This window comes from Cupressus sempervirens, chromosome 4 (assembly GCF_028749045.1).
Source record: "Cupressus sempervirens isolate cs-2001-9-10 chromosome 4, ASM2874904v1, whole genome shotgun sequence".
NCBI lineage: Eukaryota > Viridiplantae > Streptophyta > Pinopsida > Cupressales > Cupressaceae > Cupressus > Cupressus sempervirens.
In genome coordinates, this window is record NC_143121.1 from 54,348,795 (window position 1) to 54,374,650 (window position 25,856).

A 25,856-nucleotide genomic window follows, 5' to 3' on the forward strand; every position below is an offset into this window, starting at 1 on the left:
CAACATATTGTAGAACAATATTGAAGATGTTGTAAAGAATATTACATAGATGCGGAAAGTCACATATGGGTTAGCTATAGCAAAAATAGGTGAAAAAGAGTCTATTGAGGTTAAAGATGATGAAGAAGATGACAAAAATAAAGGCACAATTGAGGGAGTTACTTAAATGAATATAGATGACTAGGCAATAGCTGAGAAAAAGTAGCAAGAAGAATAAAGTGTACAAGATATACAATTTCCAAATGTCAGCCCTTAACAAATAGAAAGTATAAATACTAAAATAGTTATAGTAAAGGATGTTTCTCATCTCATTGCTCAAAGCATCAATGCCCTAATAGAGGAAGACCTAAAAAAATACTTGATCAATATATGCTACAGAATAACTTGTGTGACAACCCTTAATTAGTGAAACTAGATGAAATTTAGAAATCAATGACTAACACTACAAGGGAAGAGGTAAAAATAGAATAACCACCTACCATCACTCCTCAATTCACTAGTGTACAACCTTTAGATAATGTACCAAAAGTTACACCAACAAAGGTTGATATAGTTGTAGATAAAGTGGAAACTCAAGCCACTATTGATACAAAGGGTCAAATAGGTCCAATAGATTTATTTGTATCTCCAACGCAAGTTCAAGGTGTAATTCAAGGCATTGTTGTAGAAAAGGACAAGCCTAAAGAGATTGAGTTGACACCCAAGCTAAAGGAGTGAGCAACTATTCAAGCCTTGGTATCTTTACTAGAATCTAGGACTCCTTAGAGTCACACTCTTGAGAGGCCAACCATAGATGCAACATCTTTGCAATTCTTAGTGTCAAGTCCAAGTTCATCAAAGGGAGAAGAGGTCATAACATATGGAGACATAAGCCTGGATGAAGAAATTATTTTGCCAAAGTATGATTATTCCACAATGACAAAAGAGAAAATGAGCATACTATAAGAAGCCCTATCTAGAAAGAAACACAAATAACTACTTAGAATGGAGCATAGATAGAAGAAAGATTTGCTTGATATTAAAGACATCCTCCTAGATGCATTTAGTTTGCCAACTCCAAATGAAACAAAACCACTCATTGAACAATTAAAAAATATAGTAGAAAAGGTAAGTAATGTAGAACTTGATACTAATGCAAGATTATTAGAATAGTCTAAAAAGAAATTTTAAATTAAAGTGAATGAGAAAATATCATGTGACATAGCACTTACACAAGTTGCATTGACAACTAAGGTAGAGAGTGTGAAGAAGGTACTTGAGAATATTTTCTCACTATACACCAAACTGTGCAACCCCACACTCTTCATAGAAGAAACAAGGAATTACATCCTGAGCTTGGAGAGTAGCATGTAGTCATCAAGAGCTAAATTTCCCATTAGTCCAACCCAAAGTGAGAAACATTTTCAAACTTTATTGCAAATCGAGAGTTAGTTAGCAACATTATTTGTAGAAGAAGGCAACATAAGGACTAAACTGATCAGCATCCAAACAACATTGGCTCATCACATGGAGATTTTGCACAAGTTAGGCTATGTAGAAACTCTTATGAAGAAAGACCCCAATCTTTCTACATTAGATGGTCTAGTCCAGCTTGTTGTTGAGTTGGCCATCCAAATTAAGGTTTTGGATGTAGCTTGTGACAATTGGGATGTAGCTCTTAAAATAATCCTTGAGGTTCATAAATCTTTCTTGGAAAAACACACTATCAGTGTATAGCCCATAGACATCAGTGTAAAAAAGGGGGGAGAAAGTAATGTAAAAGCTTAAGCAAAGGGGGAGAAAATCAAAGGGGTAAAAATTAAAAATTGAAGAATAAGGAGAGAAAGTGAGCTAAGCTAAGATAGAGTAAGATCTATTAGAATTGGTGAAAAACTAATCTCTCAAGAACACCTGCATGCATAACCTTGTCACATGGATGAAGCAAAGAACAGAGGCAAGGAAAAATCAAGGAGGCCAAAAAGCCAGATCCATCTTATGAACATGCAAAGAGCAATCTCTCATATAATCCAATAAGTGAATCAATAAAATACAAAGAGGTGAATCCTTATAAAGGAATCACGAAACCCGAAAAGGGAAACTAAAGCCTAAAAAAGCTAGGGTTGCACAATATAATTAATAAAATATTAATTATATGCACCTACAAGATAGCTTAAGAAAACTAGAGTAATAGGCAACTTAATTAATTAAATCAAAGTAATTTAATTAATAAGTTAGAACAAATAATTACTCTAACACCCCCCCTTAAGCAAAGCTTGGGAGGAAGCTAACCTAGCACAACTATGAAAAAGAATTGGGTCCCGACAACAAGGCCAGATCAGGTACCCAATCACAACAAAATCTCTATAAAGAGGAGAAATAGAGAAAACCACATGGGAAAAACCCTACTCCAAAAAGAGATAGCAAAGAATGTTCTAGAAGAAGGAACAAAGAGATCAGAAGAGAATCATTGAAGCACGAAGAATCGCAAAACTCTGTCAAAATGCTGATTTGTAGAACCTCCATGGAAATAGAAGGCATGAACCATCAACCAAAGGAACCTCCATGGAAATAGAAGGCACGAACCATAAACCAAAGGAACCTCCATGGAAATAGAAGGGACGAACCATCAACCAAAGAAGCATAGAACAACAATATAACCTCCCCTTAAGGCAGGTGAGGTGATAGGCAGCTGAAAAGATGGGCCAAGAATCTCCTACAACACAGGAGCCAAACACATCGAGAGTGAGGTACAAAACACCAATAAAGGCACGTGTCATCGAAACTGCATGAGGAATTAGAGAAAGAGGGCCTATAAGCGGTAAACAACTATCCCCCCATGGCACTTTATAAAATAGTGCGAGTACAACGAATCACAATGATGAAAAGGATCCCGGAACGCAAGAGTGGCACTTTATCTCAGTGCATTGCATAAAGATGCTTACAATGAATATCAACAATAATAAAAAAACATAAGGCTGAAACAACAAAAGGTAAAGCCCAAAACGAAGCAACTGAAGCAACAAAATTGATCTCCGGACCTGAAACAAACAAGATATCCACCAGAATGCTAAAATGCAAAAGACTGAATAGGATGTGCTTGGAATAGAATCTGGAACAACAACTAGCATCATTGGAAAGAGCATAGAAAGAGATTTCCATTGATATAAAGAAGTCCAAAATCAAAGATCGGAAGCTCAAGATATGCCTCCCGGAGTACAAAATAGAACATCTGGCTTTGACTGCCATAACAGGCAACCAAACTACATCAAAATCCAAAAAAACCTATACCAACATCTCCACCTTGGAACCAGATTTCCGTCGCATTTTTTGGATTGAAAAAATACGTCCGTATGCTCAAGTTACGGAGAAAAAACCTCCAAGGCCTCTGAAAATGCAAAAAAATTATTTTTTTTAATAAAAAAATAATAAAAAACTTTAAAAAAAATGCGCCACCCCCGCACGGGCGGAGGGTAGGCGAAGGTCGTAGTGGGCGGGGAGTGGCCGGGCCACGGCGGGAACCGTCGGCGGAGCCACTGCGGGCCACTGGCGGAGCCGCTAAGCGGGCCGCCAGTGGTGACCGCCAGTGGTGACCGTTGCGGTAACCGCAGCAAAGCCGCTAGCGGTTAGATAACCGCGGCGGAAAAAATAAGCTACAAATTTTTTTTTTTCAATTTTTGTTTGAAAATTTTGCCTCGAAACGCGTGCAGGGGGCTGTACGGCCTTATCGGACAAATTTATTTGCCTCCCAGACCAACGGTGTCCAAAATGGACAAATTTTATATGAATTCTTACTGCAAATGACCTTCCGAATCCAATGGAAGCATCCATTTGATCCCAAAGTGCCCCAAAGTTGTCCGTACAGCCTCCCACTGCTTCAAAAAATGCAGCTTTTGAAATGCTTCAACAAACCACAAATAGCGAGCAGCAAGCTTGCTCTGATACCATGTTAGAATCTGAAAAGATTAATAACCCAAAAAACTAGTGCAAAGAGTAAATATCTAAACTATGAATGCAAATGATACAAAATCAAAATCGCATCATAGAGTTAGTCTCCAAGAGAGTAATGCAAATGCTGGAAGCAAAATAGCATTAAGAGGATTCAAAAATAAGAGATGCAAATACAAGCCAGGTAGCATGCTTATATAGGCTAGGAAGAGGGAGGAGGTGGCAACACCAACCAATGAGGAGCAACCATCTATTGGACTAAAGATAGCAAAGTATCTTCCCGAGATAGCTAATGGATGCTCACATGTAGGAAGGTGACACCTCACAACCATTCACCTAATAAGACATGCTTTATTAACCTAAGTGAGATTATTAAAAGTATAGGAAAAACCTATCAAAATAGGAAAAATAAAAAACTACACTAACAAGATCATGGGGGAGAAAATAGGAAATAAAAAAGTATCAATTGAGGCATATCTACTGAGTAGGAGTAACATTTTTTAGTACAAAACTAGATCTAACAACTTAGGGGGAGTATCAAATTTTGAGGTATAAGTTATTGCAAAAATTTTCTATTTTGAAATTTTGTACAGTAGTCAAATGAGAGATATGTTACGCTCATAAAGGTAAGGTTATTAATGCATGACCAAGTGTTTTTGACACTCATGTCAAAGTAGGAGATTGTTGATCTTAGATTGGTTTTGACAAGTAAGTGTCTAGACACTTAAGTCATTTACTTAGTTCATATTGAATAAGTAGTATATGTCGAGCACAACATGTATAGTATAAAGCATGCTGAGTCCTCAATGAGTGCTGAGTTAGTCATTTGTCAAGTAGACAATGTATGCCAAGTGATATAGGAGCTGGATAAGCAATGCATGCCATGTCATTCAGATGCCAAAAATAGTAAATTTGAACTCATTTTTTGATGAATTTTGCTCAAAATTTTGACCCAGACTGGTCAAAATTTTGACCAAGTAGTTTTGCGAGAATTTTTATAGTTGAAATTTCAACCAACATGCAAGTTGGTCAAAATTTTGACCAATACATTCGTTGAAAATTTTTAACTTTTGGTAACTTTGATTTTTCATTGATGGTCAAAATTTCCACCAATGTTTGGTCAAATTTTTTTTATAATTGGTGGAAATTTTGACCAATTCTTGGTGGAAAACTATCAAGAATTAGTCAAAATTTCCACCAATTTTGGTCAATTTTTTAATATAATTGGTGGATATTTCAACCAAATCTTGGTAGAAAACTATCAAGAATTGGTCAAAATTTCCACCAATGTTTGGTCAATTTTTTTTATAATTGGTGGAAATTTTGACCAATTATTGGTAGAAAACTATCAAGAATTGGTCGAAATTTCCACCAATGTTTGGTCAATTTTATGTTTATACTATATCAAACAATTGTTTCTTATCCAAGCCATTTAATTTGCAACCTTTTAAATTTTTGCAAAGATAAAGTTGGAGTAGGAGAATTTTTCTTCTCAAAGGTGGCCTTTGATTGTAAAGCATCCATTCCATTATCTTCCATTATGGCTTCGATAAGAAACAATTGCTTGATACAACATGGAACAAATAGAAATTTATACATAAAGAGACTAATCAGAAACATATCAAACTTCTTGCCATCCTAAATTTGATTCTTTTATTCTAAGAGCATTATTGATATTACTGAAATCGACACAATAGATATAATTATTTATGTAAATTTATCTCCATTATCTAAAGTAGTCTAGATATAAGGTTTATATAGCTAAGTTGATGGTAATGAGGGTATGAGTTGATAGTGTTGAGGGTGTAGAACTTGGGGAGGGACCACTAATATTTGCAGTTCTTGAGCTATTTGCTAGACTAGATGATGACCCAGGCTACTTTCATTTTCTTCCATTTTGACATTTAGAGGCAGCCTTTAACAATCACAAAATATTAGAAATAAGATTTCTCAACCAAACTTTGTTTAAGAATCACTTGAAGGTTTCTAGCTCAGGTGCATGGGCATTACATTTTCAAAATTCTCTAAGAATAACTTGTTATGTTTCATAGGTCCTATAACTATGTCAATATTCACAATTTCACAAGAAACAAGGATATCTTTTGTAATTGGAAAAAAATTTGAAATACAATATACTGGGCATTAAAGAATGAAATTTCTCAAATTTAAGATACAACATTTAACCATTTTATTTATCTACATCTAGAATGTTCAATGCAAGATACAAGATCACCACAGTTGCAACAACTACCTAATCATTTTTCCATGAAGTGAATTTGACATACTCCCATCAACAGTTACAATAGCAAATCCATTCTCCTACTTTTTTTGTTGATGGTTAGAAAATTGGGATTGTTGACTTGACAAAGATTGCTATTGAAGCTATTTTTGTCTTCTTTTTTTTTGTTGTTGTTGCTATTGTTGTTGCTACTACTCCAATTGTGGTTGATGTTGCTATTGTTGATGATGTTGTTGTTGCTATTGGAGTTTGGCTATCTTCATCTATAATTAACTAAATGGAAAAGCTTAAGAAGATGCATAAACAACTATGATAAACAACATTTTGTTTAATCAAAGCACAAATACAATAGTGCAAAGATCAAGGTATACCAAAGGTAATAGACTAAAACTAACCCCTCAAGTACAAAAATAGATTACATGTTTGCAATATGGAAGTCTATCCTCTTAAAACTCAACTACAAATAGTTGTACAAAATAACACATTGAGCTTTGGACATATTTGAACTAGTGATGCAAAGGTATTATTAGTTTCACATTCAAAAGACACTCGACCAATAATGTGGAAATTTGTGATCATACGCAAAATTTGAACTTGTTCAAGGGTTTAGGTTTGAGCTAGTGTTGGAGATTAATTAAAAAGGTACTCCTCACTATAGTATATCAAATTTATTATACATTGATATTAATATTTTACTTAATATGTGTAGCAACTAATTCAATTCAAAAACCTCAATAGAGTTTCCCCAAAAGCCTATTTTCACAGTTAATTGTATGGTCTAGCATACTATAGATTTATTTGAAATTTGGCTAGGTATACCTGGAGTTATAGGTATTCATACATAGAGGTAAGAGTAAATAAATTACCATCACAATGCAGGCTAGTCAAAACTTAAACCATGACTAGTAAAATATAAATCCAAGATAGCCATGAAACAATTCTTTATGTTCTATAGGTCCATCACATAAGAAAAGGATGTGAAGCTTCATCAATAACTCACCTTGGATCTTCCTAAAATCATTAGCTATGTACAGATTATCTTCTCTCTCATTTGTGTTATCTTCTCATTAAACCCATGCACTTGTTTGAAAATAAAACTAAAATCATCCACCACCTAATTCTAATGATAATTGAACATCAAATATGCAGATACCAAAATACTTAGGAATGGCTCATTGTTTTTATACTATGTTGTCCTATCTAGAGCGTATGAGGAGAATGTTAAAGTCTTACAAGTCTATGTCAAATGAAAACCCCTTATATCTAGGTTAGTGTTAGATGAGAACCTCTTATAGAAGAAAATAGAACATGTTGTTCTTATATAAATCTAAAAATGTAAAGAAAATCCTCTTCCTCATACTATGCAAACAACAGAAGAAATACCAGGGAGTGTAGAGTGGAACAAAATTTCATGCCAATCAAGGAGATGAGTTCACAGTGGAGTTGGTGAGGTTGAGTGATCAGACCTCTAATCTGATACCACCTATATATTGGAATGGTATGGGGTAGCATACTGACAACAGAAACTGTTGATGCTTACTGCAATATGATGCATTGAAAATTGTATAATTTGTATATTAGTATATAATTTAAAAGGCATATATTGGATAGTTTATAGTATGTTTTTAGAAAATCATCTTGAACATTAGTAGTATGATCATATAACCTAGTGTGATCTACCCTTAAAAACTTGATATATCATGCATCTTTTTGTAAATCATATCTATTACATAAAAGAAATATCAAAAATGATTTTAAACATCTTAAATATATTGTTCAATATTTTTACAATTGGCTATGTCAAGTTTTACTACTTTTGTCAATTCATTTTCTTTATATATTGCTTGTTGAAAAAATCTCTTCCTCTATATTAGCAGGGTATGACCTATAGTAACTTGAACTTTAGAGACAGATGTATAATCTATTGTTTGTTAAAAAATCCTCTTCTTCTCTATTAGCAAGATATAATCTAAATTAACTTGATCTTTATAGTCAAATGTAAATAGTCATTTGTGAGTTTAATATAATTTTCTTGTTCCTTTTCGTATGTGAACAGTGAGATAATATACCAAATTCATGAAATGTTCCTTATGAACACTAGGAAGGTGTATTCAAAATTACATGCTCTTCCATATTTATAAGTAGTGTTGCAGATGACTAGGGGCCATGCATTTCCTCTATGATAACTATAGTTGGTGCAAGCACTCTAAAGAGAGACCCATCTTCATCACCATAAATCTAAGTAACAAAAGCCTTTTTTAGTGCAAATTCATCTGCCTAGCCAAAAAGGCACAAGATTACCTCTACCATTATACCAATCCATCAATAACACAAGAAAAAATAGTGTTGTACAATTACTGGCCAATCGGTAATGGTCTCCAAGGACAAAACAAGCTTCTAAAACTAGAACTACCACATTAACTTCACAAAAATGCCTCATCCAGCCTACAATTGCTTGGGTATGCATGTAAATCATTCCAAATGATTCCAACCACAAAGGACATGCCCCACTTGATGTCATAATTAATTCATACCAAAATCCAACTCTTACCCAAATTCCAAATCCAACACTTTTATGAAAACCATAGGCATTTCATTCCCAAATTTCATCCATTTCTATAACTAGAATGAAAATCAGTGCCAGGTTCACATTCTAGTACATCCATAAAACTATTAGAAAATAGATAAGACAATATGATTTTCTGGGAAATTGGTCCATATGTAGAGTCTTACAACAGAACTCTGTGAGCAATCCCAATCGTTATTGTATGAAAATGGGCAAACATATGCAAGTTAAAAAATAATGATCGCTTATATAATCACTTGTAGAATGATAGTGATTAGTACCATTATAAAGATAAACTATCAAACAAGTAAGAGTTAGCAAACAACAATCAAGATCTAAGATAATAATAATAAGGAAAACCATACCAATCAACAATCAAGGAAAATAATGATTAAAGAAAAATAGATAATAATATAGTTGTTAACCTAAATGAAGGGGTGTGAATAGAAATAGATAATAAAATAATAAGGAGCATGCCTCCTCTCAAGGGACACCACTGGTCAAAGGAATAATTAAGTATAAACAGAGAAGGGGTGCGATGGAAAAGGAGGGGGGCAACAGATATACAAACAATAGTTATATTCAACAATCTAGAACATGCAACCACATCTCATGAATAGCAGAAAGGACATACATAGTAATATCATTGAATAAGAGCACGATAGAAGAAATATAGATTAGTATTGTATTTACAATGAACCATAAGTATGTACTAGTGTCAAAAGGATCAGACTATTACTACTTCCCAACACCAACACAAAGAAACATCTAGACACTGGCAACATTTAGCAACAGACTATATTAGAAAATTTCACAAACTAATCAGTGCATTTATGCTGATGACTCATCAAGATTATTAAATACAATTTGTATATATCAACATACATAATTCTTAACACTTCAACTATGCGATTATTTTTATTATGGATAGCTCAATAGCTTATTGTGATGATCATGTGAATGTGTGCAACTATTTGAATCCCATTTTGAATCCTGGAATGGACTACATGGTCTTTATGTTGGATTTCCAAGGAACCCACTTACAATCTCCTCCCAACTACACAAGATGATGTGTGTTTTCAGGAAGATGAATCAAATGTGAAAAGCATAGTGAGATACATCATCAAAGTTAAATCTTTATTTCACTTAAATTTTTCATATAGACATCATTATTAGATCGTAAAATCTTAGTTGCATCTCCAATACAAGAAAACATTGTAAATTAGAAATTTAAAGGTACACATATTTAAAAATATACAACATATCAATGAATTCTTAGAGCTAACCAAAGTTATCAAAAATGGACTAGGCCAATATTCAATAGCTAAACAGGTTTAGTGGAAGACCTTTACAACAATCACAACCTTTTGATAAGAGAAGCTTTTTGAAGATTGATGCTTCAGTTAGCACACTGAAGATGCAAGATTTTGTGCAGTTACCATATTCAATTTTGAAGATTTTTTTATTTTCTAATTGCATTGATGTATGTTCAACACAGATGTTTAGCTTCTTCAATAAAAAAAATTTGCTATTATAAACAACGAGGTTTAGTTTCTTCATAAAAAAAATCAACTATATATATGTAATGAGTTAAATAAACCAATTTATCAATTTTTAACTTTTCTTAAAATAGAGCATTGTCTATCCTCTATATAGAGTTCCATTTTCAGTTTCAATTGTTTTTTTTTTTGGGCAAAATTCTTCTTTATTTGGCTGCTATTGTGTTTTACTATAGATAAGAGAATAATAACCTTATCAAGTTGTAGCAAATGAATGAAACAACTTCATAATTGATATTATAAAAAGTGAGGTTTAGTTTCTTCATAAGACAAGCAATAGTGAGGCTGAGTTTCTTGCACCGTGTAGGTCTCTTATGCATTTGCATGAATCAGAGCAGTTACTATTTGAATAACAGCGAGATTGAATTTCTTTATTAGAAAAAAAAAACTATACACGTAGTGAGTTCAATTTATTAATTCTTTACTCTGCTCAAACTAGAGCATTCTCTATCCTCTATATAGAGTTCCATTTTTTATTTGAATTATATTGATTGTTTGACAAAATTCTTCTTTGTTTGGTTGCTATTGTGTTTCTACACTTTTCACCACTCATAAGAGAAGAAAAGTGTTATCGAGTTACAACAAGTGAACTTTTCCATGATGAAGAGCACCATGGATTTCTTTATTTGAATTAAACATAACTTCAAAATTGCAGCAGCTTCTTAATTGAATGTCCTTCCATGCATTGTTGGATGGTCTTTGTAAGAAAACTTTGGATGCTCTCTCTGATTCCTCGTGGTTTATACTTTCATGCAATGTGATCAATTAGAATTTTTGGACGACAAAATATCAATTTCTGTTAGAGTTATTAGATATTTCCTAATTAACTCTTGTTGCTTAAGCTAAACTTTAGGCATCTAATAATTAATTTCTTTTATTAATTATTTTGATGCAACCTAGGTTAGATCTTTTTTAGGGTTTTGATCTCCTTTATAAAGATGATCTCTTATTGTAAACTTAACTTAAGAATTCAATTTTGATAATAGCAATCTATTTTTTGCTCATCAAGTATGTCTCATCTATGGATCTGGCAATTCCTGCCTCCATAGCTTTTAGCCTCTCTCTTTTGTAATAGGTGTTTGAATGCAAGTGATTCTTGGAAGCTGTAGGGTTGATCGTTCATCAACTTCAACATGGTATCAGAGCTCCAGATCTTCATGCCCCTGTTCTGTTTGTGAGAGATTTGGCATCGTTTTTCAGATCTGTTGCTTTCAGAAGATTTTGTATTGGATTTGGGAGGTTTTATTAGTGGTTATTGGCATATGGTCCAGCAGTTCTTGGTCTTTTGGGAGAGCATTTTTTTTTTTTTTTCGGGAAATGACCCTTGGTTTGGGCGGCGCCACCACCTTTGATGATGGAAACTCTTCTCATGGCTGCGTTTGTTGAAGGGAAGATCGGCTTGTGTTTAGGGGAGACTGCTTTACAAAGAACATTCTTGCTTTGTGGTCTGATCTAAACTTTCCACCTCGACAGTGTATTATTCATTCAAAGGCCCGTCCTAGGCTTTTCGTTAGCTTCTGCCAGCATAGATGGCGCTTTCCCTCTCCAAGTGGTTATCAACATCTATTCGGGCACCCCAATCAAGCGATGGATCTGAACTTGGGAGATGAGCAAATTAATAGAGCAAATTTGGACTTTTTTTTTTTGGCTCTTCATCGGCCACTCTTTGGCATCACCCACGGCAGTCTCTTAAGACACTTCATCTGCTTTTGGTCTTTGGAGATAGCGCCAAATTTGTAGGATCGATCTCCTTCATGCCTTGGCTTCTATGTGCAATCACCTCCCTTTGTCATGGTAAGGCCACGTGGGAGTTTGTGATTGTTTTTCCACATAGATTGTGGTCCTACGAATGTTTTTTATTTGGGAGTAGTGCCTTAATCAATGGCTCTTTTTTCGAGATTCCCTCCCCATTTTGTGCCAATATCCTATGACTTTGCCATCTAATCTAACATCTTAGCTTGTTCTTCGACAATTTATGGGTTATATGGATTAATGGCGTATTTTTTGGCATTTTCAAGATTTATTGCCTCCTTGACCTCCGCTCCCAAATTTTGAGCACCATGCCTCCATCTTCGTCCAATGGCCCAGTCTTTGAAAAACCTGAGTTGGTTTATGAAACTATTTTGTTCAGTGGTTTGGGCCTTTCTTTTCAAATGACATCAGCGGATAATTGACATTCATTGGTCAGTTTATCCAATTTTTTTGGATTGGCGATTACAGCCAGAGACCAAGTGTCTTGACAAATTGGGCCCATGGTCCACGTGGCTTACTGATGAGCCATAATTTGGTTTATTCTGGCAGTTTCAAGGGTGGATATTTTTCTTTCACGAGTTGTTTTTTTGACTCCACGGCTCTCCCATCCAACTGCCACAAGGCATTGTTTTGGCATTGTTCTCGATGATTCACATGTTTACTTGGAGATAAAACATTTTATGATCGAAGATTTGGCACCATTTTTTGGGCCTTTGAACTTGTCTATTTCATCAACCTCATGTGCTCCCATGTCATCTTTTGATGTGCGTCATGATTGATTTGTTTGGCAGATGGCTATGTTTTTTGGAACGACGGTTTGCCAAATTTTCCAAGCATGTTCTTTTTTTGGCCATCGGTTTTTAATCCGGCACCGGCCCTTTGTTCGGCTTTTGTTTCCAGCAGTTGAATTCTTTTTCAACAGGGGTCATTTTATGGCATTTTTTTGTCTTGACAGCCATTTGACTGTCAACTTTGGGCTCCTCACCTGCTGATATCAGCACTGCATCACTACTCTTGTCACCTCCTCGACCTCTATTTGAACCTACCTTTGCTTTTTTGCTCATATCTTGGGCAAACGAACTTCATTTTTTGCAAACGAGATATTTTCGGAAAGCTGGTTCCGAGCCCGTCATAGTGGCATAGTTAGTTTTCAGTTTTGATGATGTTTTGATAGCTTTTCCTACTGTCAAAGTCAGGGGTGTAGTTTTGCACTTCGGGAGGCATTTCTTGAGCATCCGATCTCCAATTTGGGAATTCTTTATATCATTGGAAAGGTATTTTCGACCTCTTTTCAGTGATGCTACTTGTTTTTCCAGATTCTGCTCCAAGCACATTCTATTCAGTCTTCTACACTTTTTGCATTCTGATGGATAACTTGGTTGTTTCAGGTCCGAGGATCGATTTCTTTTCTTTAGATGATTTTTCATGGCTTGTACTATCTACTTTATTAGTCTTATGTCTCTTCTGATCTATTTAGCCATCATTTGTATGCATTATTGGAAATGCACTGAGACAAAGTGCCATACTACATCTATATTTTCGTTTCAATTGTTTGCCTTTGTTTGCCTTCTGATTCGAGTAGTGTCATCTGAGGACACTCATATAGATTACTGTATTCTTGGGATTCATTATATCTTGTGCCTTATTGTACATGCACTACTTTGATAAAGTGCCATGGGGGGTTGATGTTTTTGCCTTTGTTTGCCATCTTCCTTTGTCTAGTGAGTATCCCTTCCGTGACATTAGCCTCATGACGTGTCTGAGATTGATCACCTCAGTACACACACATGTACTATTTTGTGCATCTTGATCATGGTTCCTTGACATGCAGTTCTTTTGGCCCACTTTTTAGGTGCCTGTCACCTCACCCTTGTCTGCATTAGGGGGGGTTCTTCTGTTGTCTCTCATGCTTCCTTGGTTCGATTGATCAGTTCTTCAGGCTTTGGTGTTTCATGCCATCTGTATCTTCGAGTTCAGTTGATTGCCTTTGTGTGCCTCCTAATTCGATGTAGATTATAGTCTTCTCTACCTGGTTAGGTTCTATTTTAGTGGAGGTCTTTCAGATCAGCAGTTACTTTTGACAGATCTTTGCAACTTCTACATGCTTCATTGGTGTTCTACATGATCATCTTTTTTCCTATCTTCTGGGACATTCCCTAGTTTGGAGGCTTCTTTAGTCCTTCACTAGTTTATTTGAGCATGTTTTCCATCTCTTTTTGGAGTAGGGTTTTTCCCATGTGGTTTTCTCTATTTCTCCTCTTTTCAAAGATTTGGTTGTGCTTGGGTACCTCATCAGGCTTTGTTTGCCAGGACCCATTTCTACTTTTAGCAGTAGTTTCTAGGTTTTTAGCTACTCCCTAAGTTTATCTTAAGGGGGGGTGTTAGAGTTATTAGATATTTCCTAATTAACTCTAGTTGCTTAAGCTAAACTTTAGGCATCTAATAATTAATTTCTTTTATTAATTATTTTGATGCAACCTAGGTTAGACTCTTACAAAACATAAAGACTCTTACAAGCCCACTCATGACTCTTACACCCATCTTCCACACTCTTCCCTCTTCCACACTCATTCCTTTTACATCCCTCTTACATACTCAACCCCACTCATCATGCCTTTAACCAACCCTTTACCCTACCCTCTCACACTCATCCTCCTTGTGACAAGTGTCACCTTTCCATTGGTGCTAAACAAGCACAATCCATGTGCTCCCCTTTGAGTGCATCTTAGCCCTCCTTAAGCCTTCATCCATCCTTGCATCTAAGCCCTCCATCCCTCTACCCCTTAGCCTATAAATTGAATCCCATCCCAAGCCATTTCATCAACAATCTTTGAGCTAAAGTTACCATGCTATTTTGAGAACCAAAGCCATCAACCATACCCTTATAATGCCAAATTGAGAGCTCACAAAGCTACCAATTTTCCATCACCCATCTCCATTGAAGTAGCTTTTGAGCATCTTGAGCATACATCCACAGCAAAAGGACACATCTACAGAATCAAGAAAGCATGGAGTGTTTTCTCTTGTGAGGTTTGCACTTCTTGTTTGCTTTCTTTGTCTAAGCATATATGTGAATTTAGTTTTTGGTTTGTGAATGTTTACTTTATTTGTTAATGTTCTTTGCATACTAATTCTTGTTCTACAATAAGGATGATCTCTTATTGTAAACTTAACTTGAGAATTCACTTTTGATAATAGCAATCTATTTTTTGCTCATCAAATATGTCTCATCTATGGATCTGGCAATTCCTACCTCCATAGCTTTTTGCCTCTCTCTTTTGTAATAGGTGTTTGCATGCAGGTGATTCTTGGAAGCTGTAGGGTTGATCATTCATCAACTTCAACAATTTCTTGGTCTATTAACATTTTTTCACAACCAAAATAACTTGAGGAGAAATGATGCCAAAATAAACAAACTAAACCTATCAACCACCACCAGGTGTGGAAAGGGTAAGTGTTCATTTGAATAGTTCAAACTTCAAAGCCCTAAATCAAGATAACTAATTTCCTAGACCAACCAAGGTGTTTCCTAATGCCACATTGGCATTAGTAATGCAAATCACTAGGAGCATATATATAGAAACTAGTTACAATTTTGTGAGGCTAGTATTACAATATACTATCATCCTATGTTGAACAAAAGAATACATAAAGGTGTAAGGGAAGCAAAATAGGGTTGCAATTAATAAAAGATACATGCCTAGATAGAATATAAGTCCAGCTCCAAATCAAAATTATTAAATTCTTAAAACTACAAAGGATTCTCTAAAATTAAGGCTATTACATTATATGTCATTAAAACTTTGTGTAGTCTTGACCTCATGACCATGCTTGATAGTAAACTCAAACTCAACTTGCAAATACACCTACACATAGAGGACATAAAAGAAAACTATTCGAAAACATTGAATAGTCTGGGGTGTTGCTGTCTTAAAGAGCGAGAAGCCCACACTTGACCAAAAACATTATAAAAAATTTTAAAGAGTGTTTTAGAATTCAGAGTTCATATCCACTAGGCCTATTACTATTAGAGCTACAACATTTGGATTTTTTGCCATCTCTTCTGAATATGTTGTTGTGTCTTCCAATGATAGAATACTATTTTCATTCCTCTCATTCCCAACTACATGTTTATTAAATTATTTAAAGTATAAGAACTTCCTAATAGAACCATAGCACATTGGAAGGGTGATTCCTAGTTATGTTATTTATTCAAAAATCAAGTTAATTTTCATTGTAAGATTCAAAAGAGTCAAAAAATCAAATGAAATATTTGAGCAAACCTAATGATGCACAAGGAATTTAGGTTGAGGATGAAATTCAAGGTACGATTCAAGGAGATGAGGAAACTGAATAAAAAAGAAAAGGCAAAAAAGCTAATAGTGAGGCTAAAAAAGAAGATGATTCATAAAGACAGTAGCCAATAATTCACAAGAAAATCATAGAATTATATTATATTAAGCTCTCAAAAAAAACCACAGACATATTGGAAAGTAAAAATTTAAGTTATTACTAGGCAAAAAATAGGTACATAAAGTAATTAGCCAGTAATGCACAAGAAAATCATATAATAATATTATATTAAGCTCTCAAAAAAAAGCCACAAACATATTGGGAAGTAAAAATTAAAAACATTAAAGACACATCATGACCAAAAATAGGCAAGAATAAGAACAAGAAAACATGATGCAAGTCATAAAAGAGGGAATTTCTAAGAGGAAACTAAGATAAAAAATGCATAAGTTGAGCATAGGAATAATCTTGAGCTTCAAATTTGTTATATTCAAGGAAGCCTACAAAAGATGGATCTTTTAATGGTCATCAAACTCATTGTTCATAATGAAGAAGAAGCTCAGGATCAATAATGCCTACATAGAGGGTGCATATCCAGATGGTTTAAATTATCATGTTTCAATTTTATTCATTGTAAACCATGTAAAAACACAAAACAATTTCCAAAGCTTAATTTGCTACAATCTCTATCTTAAAAATGCCTTTGGGTTATGTACAACCTTCATAAACTCAAGCTCCTAAAGGAATCATCCTTGGTTTAGGAAAGATATCCATAAATGGCCTTTTGTTCTTCAAACGATGTTGCCTACATGGATATTCCTTAAAAAAAAGATGTTTGGTACTCCAATATCAGTTTGCATCTTGAATCTACAAAGAGAATCTTCCATTCTTATAGTCATTGGGTACTCTATTCATCTCTCCTAACTAAGGTGTGATCATTAAATCTGCCAAAAAAAGGGATCATTATTAACAACACATTAAGACCTCTTTCCCTTTCTCTTTCACTTCTTGGAACCAATGTGGATGACTGTGCTTAGTTCTTTTAGGTTGATGGTAGAACCATCACCATTTAAAACTATCTTGAAAAAAAATCATAGAATGGCCCAAGGATTTCCCTTGATCAAATGAGAGTTTGTCCTGTCTAGTTATGAGTTAAGACATACTAGCATATCCCACAAGGAAATTGAGTTTCTCATCTTTTTTTCTCCATACACTAAATATTATTGAAGACCAAAAAAATAGTACTTTCAAATGCCTTGTCTACCATGAGATCCAACATAGATATCATTGTTTATACTTAGTCTCAAGAACCTCCCTAGCCATTTCCTTGCTCTAATAAGTCTTGTTGTATTTATAGATAAAGATACCTTATCTAAAAGGAGTAATCTTTGCTTCATAACAAAGAAATTTAAAATTTCTTATAAGAAAACCATCAATAGTGATCTTGGAATATTAATTTTGTCAATTGTGATAAAAATAGAGCTATTTCTAGCATAAAGTTCATTTCTTAATTTGTCTTCTTTCACATCTCAAGAATTTAGTCTTTAGAATTTTAGAGACAAATTTTTATTTCATAATGGTGCAATTTGAGTCCAAATTTATCTAGCTCATAACAGTGGGCATCAAAGAGACAATTTCACAATCCTATGAATTAATATATGTATATCAATAATAGTTTATGGGGCATAACCTATTCATTCAACTACTACTGTACAACTGAGCAGAGGAGATAATATGGAAAACTCTATGATGTGCACTATTCTCATCCATGTCTAACACCAATTAGCACTAGAGGTGGGAGGCACAATAACCTATACTACCTAAAGAAGTCTAACATGTATAAATGAGATTTTGTTACCACATATCACTGGCATTGAGCACATACAAGATGTTGTACCTAGTTGGGAATAATCTTTTATATGAATATTTGTGATGCCTATTTCTAGTGCTATTATTATGCTATCCAAGAGAGTTTGTGCCTCCATAATATTATTAGAACCATCTAGTCGATAAGAATAAAGCATTCTTGAGATCTTACTTGAATAGTCCCAAAAAACATAGTCTACCCATGATTTTCTTGGGTTTCATTAAAGTTGACTTTAACATATGATCTCAAAGGGCACTCCCATTGAGCCTACTTCCTATGCTCCCTGTTATCACTCTTCCTAATAAAAATTCCTTAAATGTTGATACTGATCCATTTCTATTTATTCAAGACTTTGAAGTAAAATAAAGTGAATGCAAAGGATAAGTTCTTTGTCTTAGTGGTATAGGAATTAACACATTCTAACATGGATCACTTCAAAGATTCCCAAACCTTTTCTATCTCCAAAGTCTTCTTCCTAAAGATTAACTTATTTCTCTCCTGCTAGATCCCCTAAATACCAAGTGTTGGAATCACTCTCCAAATTAAAGAAAAGAATGAAGAATTTAAAAATACTGTCTAGCAACTTAACCATTGATGTAGGGACAAAGGTACTAGAGCAAACCAGCCAAGTCTCTTCATTACCTCTCTTTAAAATAAACCCTAAACAAAATCAAAATCAATACACATATACAAGTCTTATCATTATAGAACTAAATATTGCACAACTCTAACAAGCTATATAAAACGTGTACAAGTTTTATATTGCAAAAGAATCTAGGATACCATCAAGCTACATGTGAGGAAAAGGAGGCTTGAAAGCTTGCCTTGTGGAAAGTTTACGGAGATGTTTTCTATTGCATTCCCACTAAAAATTCATGAAAAATATCTCAAATTGATATTTTTAATATATTTAAAACATCTCAAATAGTATTCAATTCATTTCTTCATGCATATTCCCTAAAGATAATTTAGAATTAGAAATTTATTAATCTTTGGGTGCACATTGTTCATTGGGTTACTTGAAATTTGAATATGCTTTTCCTCTCAAAAATTTTAAGACTAATATTGTTTACAATAGTTGCATGAACATCTTTAAAAATTGAAACAATGATTTTCCTATCTCTTCCAAGCAACCTAGAGCAAGTAGAAAAACTATTTACCTCAACTAGTCAATGAGTTCCAAGTACAGATGATCAAGAGGAATCATGTCACTAGATTCAAAGCCAGATGTGAGAGATGGAGAGTCCAGTGTTTCAAATGAGGAGTCGAAAGTGGGAAAGCATGCATCACTGGCATGGGTGGACCCAAGGTTCTTTTTTCTTGGAAATTGTAGGTGTTTTGATAGAGCCATATTTAAATGCATGTTGTTAAGAACCCATTTCATTTATCTATACTATCTGTGTGCCTAGAAATTACAGATTCTTTAATTGGTTGTAAGTAGGGGCATATTCCTGATAATAGGGAGTATTTAACATTAGTGTTAAAGAACCATTCCTTATTTGAATTTTAAAATGTTTAATATAGATACTTTAGTTTATTTTTTTGAGGTGTTATAACTCAATGCATTATGGAGTCAAATTAGCAGGATAAGGAGGCTATGTTATTTTTTCTCAATACAAGAGAACATATATAATGGTGCGAATTTTCTTTTTGGTAGTGAACTATGTGTGGATTTTCAGAACTCTATTCATGGGTCTTTAACTTTATATACTCGCAAAGCTTCACGTGAGTTGTCACTTACATTGTTGTTGAAGCTCAACTTTGAGACTGAATACCTTCCATTATTGAAGAATAATGTGTTGCTAATGTGTATTTTAGATTAAGGGTGTTCTGTAATTCTTGCATATATTTTAAGTGTTGTGTGTGCTCTAAGAAGTTTTATTGAGTTTTGCAATTGAGTTGGTACTTCAGCTGAACAGAGTTAGTGCTTCAAGGAGGGTTGGTGATCTCAATCAATTGGTGCATATATAATCTAGGTTGATGCCCATGAAAGGTATTGGCGTGCCATGGTATTTTTCTCGAAAGGGGTTTCCACATAAAATTTGGTGTTCTCAATGTTGATGTTTTCCATCTCTATTCTATCTTTTTTGACATTGGTTTCATGTATTTAAAAGATGAAGATACTAATTGCTCTTCAAATACCACATTAAACATGGAAGATTACTCAATCCATCAGAGAAACCATCCTTTCTCACACCAAAAATCTCAAAGAATCAAGATAGCCATTTAGTAAACTGCTATGTTCTATTAAATGTAAAGGATAGATTCATTGATACATCTAGAACTTGCAGAGGATCCAGTAATTATCCAACACAATGTAGTAGGTGTACAATAGCCATGTACATTGGTTCTTTTCCTTCTCTATGTTTTAGATACATGTCAAGAAACCTATCAGAAAGTTTTCTTATTGTTAGTAGATTTCACCTATGCTAGATTAATATGTTAGAAAGAACCATGTGATGCCTTAAACAAAATACTTACTACATATAAGCCTCAGGTCTTCCTAGCTCTTTGCAATATTGTTATGTTGCATTATTATCCTCCAACTTTCTTAAGATAGTAACCAAATTATGATATAAATTTTGAATAGGATAATCATAGAAGAGATAAAATTCAACAAAGCACTTTTAGAAGCTCCTACAGTACACTAAAATAGCCATAGATTTATTTTTTCCTAGGCACACATTTGTAGTTTCAATCTAAAGTAAAGACAAGCTCTTTATCCATTAATAGTATGCCTAAATTTATTGTCCAAATCTCTTTTAAGCCTAATAGCATAGTGAATTTTATGACTCACAGGGCTAAAATTTGAAGCACAGATGTTTGTTCTCTTATTTTCTTGTACAATATTGCCTGTAGGATCAAAAAAGTAAACATGTTAAACAATCAATCAATAGATGTACATAATTATCATGAAGCACAAACAAAGGTAAAAATTAGGCTCAACAAAAGGGGTGATAATTTTACTTAGAACAAGTACAATATACAATAATGATTATCAGAACTACTATGAATATTTGTAACATAGTGGCCTTCACCTGTAATGTCCCATTTTGTCCAAGCGATCACCTACAAGAAATTATTAGCCAATTATTCCCTTAAATAAATCCAAGTAGCCTATAGCTAATAATTTCTTATAGGTTATAACTAAATTATTCTCTTAAATAAATCCAATTATCCTAAAGCTAATAATTTCATCTAGGTTGTAACCAAATTATTCTCTTAAATAAATACAATTAGCCAATGGCTAACAATTTCTTTTGGGGGATAAGTAAAATATTACCTTAAATTAATCCAATTAGCCTATGGCTAATACTTTCCTCTAGGTGATCACTTGGACAAGAGCAGGCATCACATCATAAATGAAGGATGTACAACCCACACAAAATCAATTTATGTCAATTATTAAAGCAAATCATTGAGACTGAGTACAACAAGTTAAAGTTGCAAAATTGTAGTGTTTAAAATACCCCACCAATGAAATATGTAATATATAAAGCTAAAAATAGATTTTATGTCTTGAAAGAAAATAAATCAAAAATGGATAACCTACATATAAACCCTAGGGCCTAGACAAACTAGTACATAAAAGACCAACCAATTTAAAACACTTCTATGAAAAGAAGTTATCATGACAAAAAGAGAGCTCTAATAGACATGAGAGAAGAGATTTGATAGCATATGAGACTTGGGATTGTATCAAAATTAGAAAAAATAAGTTACATTGTTCAGGTAAACAAATAAAAGAGGCATTGAAGTAGACCTCTATAAAACAAATTTCTTGAGGGTAAAAATGGTATGCGTGGAACAAAACAAAAAAAAGTTTAGGAATAACTAGCATTATCATCTAGGATATTGCCTTCGAAAATATTAAAATTTCAAGAATGACTAGATGATTTAGATCTATAGATCAACCTAGTACATATCCATAACTTTCCTTCCATGTTTACACTACATCATGCTACTTGCCCAAAGTAGTCAATGCATGACCTAAAGAAGTTAACTATTATAAAATAGTAGCTTGTGAATGAATCGCAATTTTGCCACTACCCGCACTCATACCTACAAATAAATAAATTATTTTCTATTTTACTTGTGAATGAATGAAAAATTATCTTTTTTTCTTACAACATTGAGTTGGTAAAAATTCAACTTTGAAAAACATAGGTTGGTTGAAATTTTGTCCAAATCGAGCATAGAATTTTTATTTTTGACCAATGTGGGAATGAAAATAGAAAAAAGAAGGAATCATAGCTTTGGTCAAAAAATTTGGTAGAAAAACAAGTGCAAATGTACTAGTGCAAGTCATAGTATAGAAATTAGTATATGCTGAGCATCAAAGACTTCTAATGCCGAGTAACATAGGTTTGTCATAGTTGTTTCTAATGGCACAAACTACTATGTAAGCTACTTTTGAGTTGACTTATAGATTGAATTATGATATTTTGATGATAAGGATGAATCTTAAGTTGGAATCCCTATGTATTACATGTCTCTAATCAAGTAAAGGAAAGTTTTAAGTGGCAAAATGGATGAATCATAGCCATTGATTCATACCTAACCCTAAGTCATCTAGATCTTCTTAAGGAGGAAAAATTGAAAACTTCATATGCATGTGGAAGGAGTGAAGGGAGATGTTTGCATGCACAAATAGAGCATTCATGGTGGCTAAGGAATTGTGAATTGAAATTACATTGCAAAATTAGTTAAACAAGAATAGAGGAAGGGAATAATATATAGCAGAGAGACATCTGATTAAGAAGGATCAATAATACATCAGTTTAGAGGTGATTTTTCATCAATCAAAAAAGTGCTAACCACAAGATCAAAGCTGAGACATTCTAACAAGTGAATCAACTAAATCTTTTAATAGAGTAGTCCTAATAGGCTATATTGAAATCTTCTAACAAGGTGCTTACTTAGTTGTGAGTTAAAGTCCTTTAACAAGGAACACTTCAAACAGGGTGTTGAAATCCTTTAATTAGGTAAGAGCTAACAATCTTTGTAAGCCTTTAATAGGGAATAACTTTTATAGGGTAGATCATGTTTCATGACCACACATTGTAACCTTCATTAGATACACTTTATTACTACAGTAATGAAGATTTGTGATTGCATCCCCACCCTAGTCTTACCTTCTCATTCTAGAGGGTTTTTGGGTAATAATATCTAGTGTCATCATAACTCTTTACTTGTGAATGTTTTATGGGTAAAAGTTTAAACTACTAATTCACACCCCCCCTCACCCCCGCCTTAGAAGTTTACCTTTCCTATTGGAATTCCAACAATTTTTCCATGCATCTTGATACCAAACTAACATATTAATACCTTTATAAGGCCTAATATTTCTTTGGATACTAACCCTACATGGTCAACCTGAAAAATGTCCCAAAAATATGTTTTTGGCCTATTCTTCTGTATTTTCAACATCAAACATGTATCCGATGACATTTTTTCACCCACATTTGATAAAATGAAAAGGGTTTCTTAAGAACATCCTTATCTTTCCATAAATTCAATGTATGTCAAATTATGAATTCAATAAGTAATTATTACTCATTTTTTAATGGAGTTACATGCAAAGTGTTGATTAACACACTGAATAAAAAATAAATTAAATTTTTAAATGGTATAAAATTTTTAAAATTCAAAAAATGCATCAGATTATATACATATTCTATTATAAGAACAAAAAAAATAAACAAAATAAATTTTGTAGATTTTCGAATTAGTTAAGGTGGTCAAACATGGGAGGTTTTTATTTCCAAAAGTACTATAGTAAAAAATTCAAAATTAATTATTTATTTGGAATAAAAACACCCAAAAATATGTACCACATCTAGGAATGAGTCTACTTATTATATCTATAAACTTATTAAAAAATATTATCATTTTATTTTGATTAAGGTGGTCAAACAAACACCTACTTCTTATTTCTGTCTTGAAATTTTTGTACTAATGCATTAAAATTCAAAATTTTGACCAATGAGTTTTATTCCAATTCAATAAGGCCTAGTAGTTCAAAAAATAAATTCAATTTCATACAGATTCTTTTCTCACAATTTTTTCAAAGAAAATTTGTATCAAGTTTAAAATTGCACATCAAGTTGACATAACCCCGATTTGTTGCTTTTTTATCAACACTTAAGGGCATAGTTTGGTAGACCATGATCTTGCACATACCCACAAGGTAGAACTCATGAATGGAAAAGATAAACTATTGGATGGAAAAGGAAACCTGGTTAGGACTAGTAGCTAGAGAAAAGCTAATTTTTTAAAACCTAAATCTCCTTGAAAGTACATGTTTGTTAGCTCAGATAGAAGAAAGTTAGCTATGGGATAAAATAATGTGTCATGTTAACTTTGATAACCTAGTTACCATAAAAAAGAATAAAAGAGTAAGAGGCATATCAAATCTGAAGAAACTTGAGATTGACATATGTAAAGAATGCCAAATTGGAAAATGAGTAAAAGAAGTTTCAAAAGTCTTTCAATTCAGAAGAAGTTTTGGAAGTAGTTCATACTGATCTTTGTGGACCAAACGGTATATAGAGATACTATGAAGACATGTATGTCAATCTATTTGATGATGATTTTTCCAAGATGATGACTATAATTATTTTGAATGACAAATTTGATGCTTTTCAAAAGTTCAAATGGTATTTTTCTAGAGTTGAGAAAGAAACGAGGAAGAATCTAAAATTTCAAAGATCAAATAGAGGAGGTAAATTCATCTTAAATGAATTCAATGAGTTTTGAAATGAAAGAGAAATTAAAAGATAGGTATCAACACCTAGAACTCTAGAGAAAAATGGTATAGAATAAAGAAGTGAAGGAATAGAGTAGTAAGGAACTAGATGATTACATAAAGCTTTTTTACTATGAGGAGGAACTTGAGAGTTTACCATAATAAGGTGAAGTCATGCAACAATAAAGTGAACCTAGAAAATCTCTGGTAGTGCACCATGATTCATAGGTAGTACAACTTGAGTTGCAACCAAACCCATCAATGGAACTTGAGTCAAAGACAATACAACCTGAGCCACATACAACACAACCCTAGTTGTAGATAGATTGAGAAGAGGAGCTTGAGAAAAAAGACAAAGATCATGAAGAACCAAGTGAATCAAATTTAGAATAAAGAAAGAAAGATCCAAGACTTGCAAAATATATTAGAAGACATCATGCACCTAAAAAAATGATTGGACAAGAGACATAGCATACTAACAAGGAAAAAAATTAAAAGGTCGATCTTTTCTTTGTGAACTTTAACCTAGACCTATAAAAGATGCTTTAGAAAATGAAATTTGATTAGAGTCAATGAATGAAGAAAGTGAGCAAATGGAAAAGAATGAAACCTAGTTTCTTATACCTAGACCTAATGATAAGAATGTGATTGGTACAAAATCGATACTCAAAAATAAGTTGAATGAGAAAGGGGAAGTAACAAGGAACAAGAAAAGGCTAGTATGTAAATATTTTGCACAAGAAGAAGATATTAATTATGGAAAAACACTTGTACCTGTTGCAAGAATTGAAGGAGTTATAATACTTCTAGTAAATGTTGCACCAAAGGTATTCAAACTATATCAAATGGATGTGAAATTAGCTTTCCTAAATGGAATCCTAGAAGAAGAAGTCTACATTAAATAATGA